The sequence below is a fragment of the Castanea sativa genome, chromosome 6 (assembly GCF_040712315.1).
Source record: "Castanea sativa cultivar Marrone di Chiusa Pesio chromosome 6, ASM4071231v1".
Classification (NCBI taxonomy): Eukaryota; Viridiplantae; Streptophyta; class Magnoliopsida; order Fagales; family Fagaceae; genus Castanea; species Castanea sativa.
In genome coordinates this window covers 29,836,461-29,844,741 of record NC_134018.1, presented here as the reverse complement: position 1 = coordinate 29,844,741, position 8,281 = coordinate 29,836,461, and the positions used below count along the sequence as shown (strand labels likewise).

At 40.8% G+C, this 8,281-nt stretch overlaps 1 non-coding gene across 1 annotated transcript; it reads left to right on the top strand.

Annotated features, from left to right (window-relative positions):
• The first annotated feature begins 1,922 nt into the window (after positions 1-1,922).
• On the top strand, positions 1,923-2,021 carry LOC142641882 (small nucleolar RNA Z103). The gene has a single exon (XR_012845554.1). It is a non-coding gene; the product is annotated as a small nucleolar RNA Z103 (small nucleolar RNA).
• Positions 2,022-8,281: the final 6,260 nt, after the last annotated feature.

Sequence of the window (8,281 nt, the reverse complement as noted above, 5' to 3'; positions counted from 1 at the left end):
AGACAATTGGTACGGTTGAAGAGAATTCTCAAATGCATTATTATATATTGTATTTAATAAGTTCTTGACCAAAATTGTGCAACATATGATCATTGAACTAATTTTTTTAAAGATTCTAAAAAAACTAATTTTTTAAATATTTATAAGATAAAACTATATTATAAAATCTGCCTCTATATATATATATATATATATGTAGACTAATATAAACTCTAGAAATTATCATGAAAAATTTAATTAAAAGAAATCAAGCCGATAAGCCTCAATCAATTAAAAGAAAAAGATCACGAAGTGTAAGACAATTCCCACTTAAATTAATTCATCATTACTGAGAGTCGTGGAACTTAATTAACCGTTGCAAGATTTTTGGAAGGATTCAAAATGTCCAATACCAATAACACGATTCAAACACTAAGTTTAGATTGCCAAGAATCTTACGGCTCAATTTACATCTCATGCACTACAAGGAAAAAAAGACCTATTCAATAAGAACTATTGTAGCAAAAAAAAAATATTTTAGGTAATATATATACTATTGCATCTGTGGGGTTTTTTTTTTTTTTTTGCTAGTAGTAACTTAAATATATTACATAAATTTAAGATTGTTACAAGAATTACCTTGTTACATTTAAATGTGTTGTTGTAATAGCTAAACCTTATTTTATGTTGAAATATGTTATTGCAATAAGTAACCACTTATTTCACATCAAAATATTTTGTTATAATAACTAAAACCTTGTTTCATATCAAATGAAGCTGTTGTAATAAAGGTCAAGGGCAGCTTAATGCATTTGAGGGTCTAAGGCAAAAACTGAAATTGAGGTTTTATATATATTTAAAGCGAAAATACACTTTTGGTCTCTATATTTTGACCAATTCTCATTTTGGTCTCTAATATTTTGGAGTGCCTATGTTGGTCCTGAAAATCGAAAATTGTTACTATTTTGGTCCCTATTGTTATCTCAGTAATAGAAATTGTCTGCGTGGTAGACGGAGTGCACTGTTAGCAAGTTAAATGCTAGTGTGGCTAATAAATAATAATAATAAAATTATTTGGCATTTAAAAAAGCCACATCAGCAAAATTTAAACAAAATTTAAATTAAATTAAAAAAACAAATCTTCAATCTAATTAAAATTAATAATAATTTCTTTTTTAGTTGTTTTTCATTATTTTTTTGGAAGAACATAAGAACATGTTCTTCCCTAAATCAAAACGTATCCCACACCGAATTCTTCATGTTCTTCCCCAAAATTCTAACACAATTAACACTAAATTCTCCAACACATCAAACTCATAAACATGTTCTTCATGTCCTTTTCTCTCTCTCTTTTGAAGCCCAATCCCTCTCACATTCTCCCTCTCGACTAAAATCAAATCTCTCGCCCAAAATATCTCTCTTCTCCTTCTTGCAACCAAACCAAAGCCTTTCTCTTCTCACCGACTCTCAAAAATTTCATACAAATTTAACTAGTCTCATCTCTCTTTGACCAAAACCCAAAGCCTCTATCTTCTCATGTTTGTTCTCGTGTTTTGAATTCATGGGATTGGTGGAAGGTGGAGGTTTTTTTGGTGGGTTATGGGTTTTGTAGGTTGTGGGTTATTGGGTTTCAAGGGATGTTTGGTGGAGTAAGTGGTGGCGATGGGTTGTCGAAGTGGGTCATTTTGTTGATGGTGGTTGTTGACAGTATATACTTATGGTTATGTAGTTTATTTTGATTGAGTTAAAAATCTTGTTTTGATTATCTGCTTGTTTGGATACTTATTTCTATGCAAGCATGTGGGATCATAAGCAGCTTGGAAGAACTGAATTGTAGAGATTCTAATTGTTTTACTCGTTCAAGTTTTGTGAACTATTTTGTAATAATCTATATGTTATTGTGTGAATGTCTGTTTAGAATATAAATGTGATATGTAGTAGAGATGGAGGTGATAATTATTTCCCCCAAATGATTGAAGTCAAATAAACTGAACAAATTTTTGTTTCTCTTTTGAGAAACCAAGCCAAATGTTCTAATCCATCTCTTTTTTATAATTCTATTGCTAAACGATTTCTACAACCATTCTTTCTTTTTATGTGTTTTCTTTTTATCTAAGTGTAAGTGCACAATTGTACCCGGACCCAAAGACAAACGTGAGTTCAAGCCCAATTAGCCTTAAACAATAAAATTTGTAGAGTGTGGATTTGAAATCTAGGTTAGGGATGTTGGAAGCTTAACTAGCAGGCTAGAGTGTTACAATTTATGTAAACGATAAACAATTATGACAAGGGAACCTCCTCGGACGTAAGCCGAGGACAATTTGTATATTACTTCTCCTTTTATGCTAAAGATTACAGTTCTTATTTCTTCTTCTTCTTTTTTTAGCCCTCTCCTTTCTTTCCTCTCGTGTCTTCTTAAATACTTCTTCTTCTTCCCTATTTCGTCCACGTGTCATACAAATCTTATCCTTCGATCCCCCCCTTCCACCACCTTCTTGAAGTCTTTAAATAGTAGCAGTAGGGTTTGAATTCTACTGTTCAGAGGTCATTTCCCCATTAATGCGGCCAGGGAGGTAGGTGCAGGGTCTTTAATGTGGAGGTAGCAGCTTTTTTCAGAGATATTTCTCTCACATCGCTGCGTCTAGAGGGTACTTGAATCCCCCTCTTACCCAATAGTTTTTCCAAAAATCAGCCTTTAACCTTCTTGGCAAGTCCCAGGGTCATCGCCGGGCCTGTCCAAGGAGTCATTCCTCCTCGGACAACTCCTCAGACCTTCGCAGTGTAGGCTGACTTGTGGACCTAGAGGCCTTTAATAAAATAAAAACTGGTACCCATCAATAAAGCCCAAGGCCCAAATGTTTGTTTGGGAACTTTTACCCTCCACAATAGCCCCTCAAAACTTTATTTTTCCCCCCATCTGAGGAGAGAAATAGAGTTTTGATTCAACCAGAATACCTCCCACACGCTTTGTATACCACCACGCGTGTACGGGTCTTATTGTTCCCTGAAAAACGCTTCTGACGCTTCGAAACCCGGAGCGCGCACATTTATGACCGTAAGTTACATCCTGTTCCCCACGTTCAACGGTGAGATGCAAATCCAACGCTTCAGGTTACCCCCTGAAAATTTGAGCGGGACAAATTTAATTTCAAGGCCGCCTCCCGCACGTCAAAACGTTTGGGAACCCGCGCCTTCATTCATTTCTTCAGCAATCAATCGTATCAAAGTATCAATCATCATCTTTACTCTCCAGAAATTCATGAAGAATTGCATAACCCACTCCAGTAAGTTTTTTGCTTTTCTTTACTCCTTCCTCCTCGGTTTCTGTCCTCGGCTCCCATCTAAACTCCCCTTCTTCTTGAAAATTTCCTTTTCGCTTCCTCCAGATGGGTAGATTTAAGTGTTTAGTTGATTCTGACACCAGTATGGAAGGGTTTAGGGCCAAATACCAGATTTCCAATGACGTAGGTCTAAAATACTGCCCAGTAGAAGCCGTAGAAGGCGCTAGAAAAACGGGAGAAGTCCTCATTCCCATGATCGCCTTCATAGAGGGTGGAATGACTCTTCCTATGAGAAGTGTGACCAGGGAATACCTCCGCAACCATAGGTTATGCCCAGACCAGTGCGCACCAAACGTGTTTAGGGTATTAGGTAGTGTCGACGCTCTAAATGAGCAGATGAGCCTGAACCTCACATGGCACGATGTTGCCTTCATGTACGAATGCCACAAACTTAAAAATTTAGGGTATTACATTAAGTCGCGGTTTAGTGTAGTTAGGCTGGAGGACGACTACCTCATCGCCTCAGGAAATTGGTACGACGGTCCCCACTGCCCAGTCGAATAGGGAGAACCAGGTGTGACTCCTTAGGAGTTAATTTCCTTAATCCGTGATTCAACCCCACCGCCTTTTACAGCTTTAATCTTTATTGCTCGCTATTGCTACTGATTTTTATGTTTACTACTAATCTGACCATGTTTGTCTTTTCGGATGTTTCTTTTTACAGATAAACAGCACGTACGCCCACGCCTGAGCTTTTGCAACGTCGCCGATCTAAATCGCGTCCTTCATTCAGAAGTCTTTGTAAGTGAAGATCTACAAGTGAGAGCAGCACATTTGATATTAGGATACGATCCTATATCCTCAGACTTCCAAGAGATAGAAAACGCAATCATTGTTGGGGACAAACGACAAAGAAGGATAAACGTCGCACGATTAAGCTTCCTCTTCGACCACGATCTTCCCGACGAACCCAACAATATCCTGTACACATGCCCCATCGCAGCAATCCCTCTTTCGGCGCACTCTCAGACGACCGCCGCCCAGGAAGAGCAAGCGTCCTCGCTGCACTCATTGGACGAGGAGATAGACCAGTTTCAACTCGAGGACGTCGCAAGACCCTGAGGAAACCCGTTTGTCATACTCTCAGACGAGGAGGACGAGCCCCCCGAAACTTCCGGGATAGCAGGTTTGATAGGTGCCCGCCTCGACTCCAGCTCCGAAGAGGAAGAGATGGACGCGCTTAAAGGATTAATGCACAAGAGGGGCTAGAGAGTTTCCAAAAAAGGAGTAGGTGGGTCTCAAGTTCCTCCGTCCCCACCCCCTCCTCCCTCCGACCCCAAGCCTCCTGTCGCGGAGCCCAAGAAGAAAAGGAAGGGTGAGGCCGAGGAGGCTGATGGAGAAAGGCAGAAGAAGCTGAAATAACAACAGCAACCCCAACAGCAAAAGCTTGACAAGGGCAAGGGACGTGCGCCCTCAGTGGAAAGCGGGGAGAACAGGGACCTCGCCAAAATGTGCCGAGCACCGACTACCTGGTCTCCCGAGCTCAAGCTGGACGGGGCACCCATCTCTTGTCAGTCCAATATTAGGGCGTTCCAACAAGGCCATGCCCTCCACCTGGCCGATGCATTGGAACGTCCCTTTCTTCTACCTAAGGACATGGAGGCTCTAGAGAAGATGAGCCAACCCCATCTGTTCCTTTCACTAAAAAGGGACTTGGCCCTAGTAAGTTTCGAACCTTATCTTCACTTCATTTTTCATTGTATCTAACTGTTAGGAGACATTTTTATGCGTTTGACCCTTTGGTATTCTGTCACAGGCCGTCCAGGAAGTCTTTGCTGCCGAGAAGTTCGTGGAGGATTCTCGGAAGAAAGCTAGACTAGAACTGGAGCTTCGGTTGGAGACCGAGAAGTCTCTAGGCCAGGCCCTCGCACAAAATAAGAAGCTCACCACACAGCTGGCGGAGCTAAAGAGGGAGAGGGATGGCGTCGAGGCCAACTTAAAGATGATGAAGACCTAGGTGGAGGGGCAACGCAAGCTTCTTCGTCAGAAGGATGAAGAGTTCTCCAAAGCTCAGTAGGAGCACTCCGACTTGAAGAAGGAGCTTGCAAAGATGAAGGACGAGACCTGCGTCTTCAAGGACTCACTAGAGGCCGCGAAGAAGGCTGTTTACAATGAAGGGGTAGCGGAGACAGAAGACCAGCTGACAGAGAAATTTACTGCGCTGTGCCGGGAATACTGTCAACAAGTTTGGGGTGAAGCCCTAAATGTAGCAGGGGTTCCTCCAGCTTCCGAGCTGAGGAAGCCCGAGAACATTTGGCTTCCCCTAGACATACAGGAGATAGAAGAGCTTCCTCCTATCGCCCCTGCCCCTAAGACAGCTCCTTCCATGCCCCTTCCTGTGATCCTAGAGCCTATTCCTGCTCCTACAGAACCTACAAGTTCCAATAAAGAGAAGGAATAGGGTGAAGATACCAAGAAGGCAGCAAGCCAAAGCGCCGAGACTAACGTTCCTTCACTAGTAGCAGCAAACAAGGGAAAATAGGTCCAATCCTCCTTTGAGATGGAACTAAAAGCCACCGAAGCTAGCAGCGCCTTTGAGCAAGACCCTCCTTCCAAAATTTAGTGCCGAACCTAGGACTCCTTTTTTGTAATTAAGACTTTCTTTGTAATGTATATTAAGAGCAATTAATGGAAGTTTGTCTCGTTTGATTTTCATTTGACTTGTATTTATTTTATTATTATTTTTACTATAAGAGTTCTCATTAGCACACAAAGAAAGAATGAGTGGAACAACTAACTCCACTTTCAATAGTTGAACTATCATAACTTTAAACAACAATACACATGCTTAACTTGTTCTTTACACATTACATCTTAAGAGTATAACATGTGTGATGCAATGATACGCCTAACAAGCTAACTTAGAATTCAATTTAAGGCATGAAGTGATCAAAAATACTTCATCAAAATCTTAACATTAATACGACATGGATTTTTGCTAGCATTTCTAAAGTAAAATGTTCAAGAACCTGACATAAACAAACTTTGTCTTGATGGTAAGTACGACATCAATTTGTACAAGGCATATGGGTCGAGAACCATACATATCAATGTGATACTTAGAATATGTAACTTGAAACGTTAATTTCGCCAAAGGATGAGGTCCGAGGACCCTACATTACCAACTTTTTGCATAATACTTAAAAATTTGTAACTTAAGGTGTTAATTTCCCCAAAGTAGAAGGTCTGTGGACCCGACACAACTAAGGTTCTGTTTAACAAATGTTAAGACATTAATTTCCACAAGGCATGTGGTCCGAGGACCATATGCGTCCAAGTTTCTGTTTGATACTTAAATATTTGTAACTTAAGATGTTAATTTCCCCAAAGTAGGAAGTCTGCAGACTCGACATAACTAAGGTTCTGTTTAACAAATGTTAAGACATCAATTTCCACAAGACATGTGGTTCGAGGACCATACACGTTCAAGTTTCTGTTTGATACTTAATAAGATATCAATTTTCACAAGGTATATGGTCCAAGGACCATGCATTACCAAGTTTTTGTTTGATATATTAGAATATATCAATTTTCACAAGGTACGTGGTCCGAGGACCATGCATTATCAAGCTTCTGTTTGATATTTTAGAATATATCAATTTCCACAAGGTACGTGGTCCGAGGACCATCCATTACTAAGTTTCTGTTTGATATTTTAGAATATATCAATTTCCACAAGGTATGTGGTCCGAGGACCATGCATTACAAGTTTCTGTTTGATATTTTAAAAATTGTAACTTATAAGCCCAAATATATTCATAATTTGAACCACGAACGACAAAAGTGTCTTTTATTAATAATAATACATTCGAAGGTTGTTTACATTTTACGGGCGTTGTACAATTTTTTTATCTAGATCAGCTAGTCGATATGACCCTATGCCTGCTACAAAAATGATCTAATATGGTCCTTCCCAATTTGGTCCTAGCTTTCCCTAAGTTAGGTTTTTGGCATTACCCACAACTTTTCTCAACGCCAAATCCCCAGGAGCAAGTGGCCTTAGCTTCACATGGGCATCATACCCTCGTTTAAGCTTCTGCTAATAATAAGCCATTTGGACCATGGCGGCCTCTCGCCGTTCCTCCACCAAATCCAGGCTTTTCTCCAGGAGGCCGTCATTATCTTCTGGACTAAAAGAACTCGTCCTTAGTGTTGGGAAACCAGATTCTAAAGGTATTACCGCCTCGGCCCCGTAGGTCATAGAGAACGGTGTCTCTCCAGTGGATCTGCGCGGCGTAGTTCGATACGTCCATAAAACATGCGGTAGCCCTTCTACCCATCTGCCCTTCGCGTCGTCCAGCCTCTTCTTGAGCCCACTGACTATGATCTTGTTAACGGCCTCGGCCTGCCCATTTCCCTGAGGATAAGCCGGTGTGGAGTATCTGTTTATGATGCCCAAGTCATTGCAATACTTCCGAAAAGCTCTACTATCGAATTGCACGCCATTATCTGAAACAAGTGTATGTGGTACTCCAAATCTAGTGATAATACTTTTCCAAATAAACTTCTTGGAGTCAATATCCCTAATATTGGCTAAGGGTTCAGCCTCAACCCACTTGGTAAAGTAGTCGGTTCCCACAAGTAGCCACCTTCTGTTTCCCACAACCCTCGGAAAAGGCCCTACTATGTCTAATCCCCATTAAGCGAAGAGCCAAGGACTGGACAAGGGATTAAGGACTCCCCCAAGTTGATGAATGTTGGGAGCGAACCTTTGGCATTGGTCACACTTTCTCACGTAGTCTTGAGCTTCCCTCTACATATTGGGCCACCAATATCCCTAAGTTAGAGCCTTATGGGCTAAGGACCTTCCCCCAGTATGACTTCTGCAAATTCCCTCATATAATTCTTCTAAAAGTGCCTTTGTTGACTCGGGATGCACGCATAACAAGTATGGTCCAGAGAAGGAGCGTTTATACAATTTCTGATCCTCGGATAGCCAGAAACGAGGTGCCTTTCGTCAG